This window comes from Grampus griseus, assembly GCF_964374135.1.
Source record: "Grampus griseus genome assembly, chromosome: 20".
Classification (NCBI taxonomy): Eukaryota; Metazoa; Chordata; class Mammalia; order Artiodactyla; family Delphinidae; genus Grampus; species Grampus griseus.
In genome coordinates this window covers 24,964,194-24,965,448 of record NC_139014.1, presented here as the reverse complement: position 1 = coordinate 24,965,448, position 1,255 = coordinate 24,964,194, and the positions used below count along the sequence as shown (strand labels likewise).

At 46.7% G+C, this 1,255-nt stretch overlaps 1 pseudogene across 1 annotated transcript; it reads right to left on the bottom strand.

Annotated features, from left to right (window-relative positions):
• Nucleotides 1-323: 323 nt before the first annotated feature.
• Nucleotides 324-572, bottom strand: LOC309838735 (diphthamide biosynthesis protein 3-like; annotated as a pseudogene). The gene has a single exon. The product of its transcript is annotated as a diphthamide biosynthesis protein 3-like (transcript).
• Between the last annotated feature and the right edge of the window lie 683 nt (nt 573-1,255).

Here is a 1,255-nt window from a genome sequence, read left to right as displayed (position 1 = left end):
AATCCAGGTATGTCATGTGGTGGACTTGCTTCTTCAACTGGACCTTAATTCTGCAGCCAATGCAAAGAATCCACACTCTAATGAACAGCAAGCTACAAAATGATTGTCGGGAATTCCCTGGCAGTCCAGTGGTTAGCACTCTGCACTTCCATTGCAGCGGGCACGGGATTGATCCCTGGTCAGGGGAACTAGGATCCTGCAAGCCCCATGGCGCGGCCAAAAAAAAAAAGATTCTGCCCTTGAAGAAGCCAGTGACTTTGCATTTGATTTTTCCAGCTTGGTTAATTCCCAAAAGTTCAGGCTATGGAGTCCTAAAGTCTTCTTTAGCATTTAACTAGTTTTTTGCTGGTGGAAGGGGCTGGGACTGTCTCTCCACACGTAAGCTGATTTTTGTCATAAATCACTTTTATAATGAGAGAGCAGCTAGGGCACTTCACCACATCTTCCCCATTTGTCAAATCTTCCCAGGTGATGCAGAAGTTACCCCCACATGGGCGGGGGTAGGAGTACCTCTCTGAGTCTTTCTCATATTAGAAGTCCTCGATCTCTACCTCATTGTGAAACACCGCCATCATTGCTGGGGCCAGTAGAGGTCTATCACCTCCCCCGTCCTACCCAGGCTGGGGTTGGTCCAACTTCTCAGGCCCGGCCTAGCCGGGCCTAGTCTCATTCTTTAGGTGAGGAAACTGAGGCTCATGGAGGGTGGGTAACTTGCTCAAGGTCAGATAGCTAGAAGAGGTAGAACCAGGATTTAAACCAATCAGTACAGGGTCAGAGCCTGGGCCCTGACCACATGTGTGCTGCTTCACTCTGAAAAAGGTTTCATTCCCAGGTTTCACTTCCATGGGGGGTATCACTGTGGGGTCCAAAGAAATCATAATTCCAGACCAATACTCTAATACGGTGGAAAGAAAAGAATTGATTCAGGTCATGACTGTCCTGTTACTAATGATTTAAGGAATCAGAGCAAGTAATGCATTATGCCTGTGTATGAGAAGCGGAAAGGCGTCTGAGGATGCAGCGCTAAGAGAGTATATTCATAACACTAATTGGGAATGGGCCCCCAGGGAATCTTCCCTGTTTATAAGCAAGAATGAAGTATGAACCCTTCCACCTTTGACTCCAGAGTCAAACTACAAATCAGATAGCAGGATCATTTGGTGAAGGTAATTGCCTCTGTTTCATAAAAACTATACGCAGATCATCTGTCTGCTTCTGGCTCTAGAGTGTGGAAGGAAAAACTACCTCCTCAACC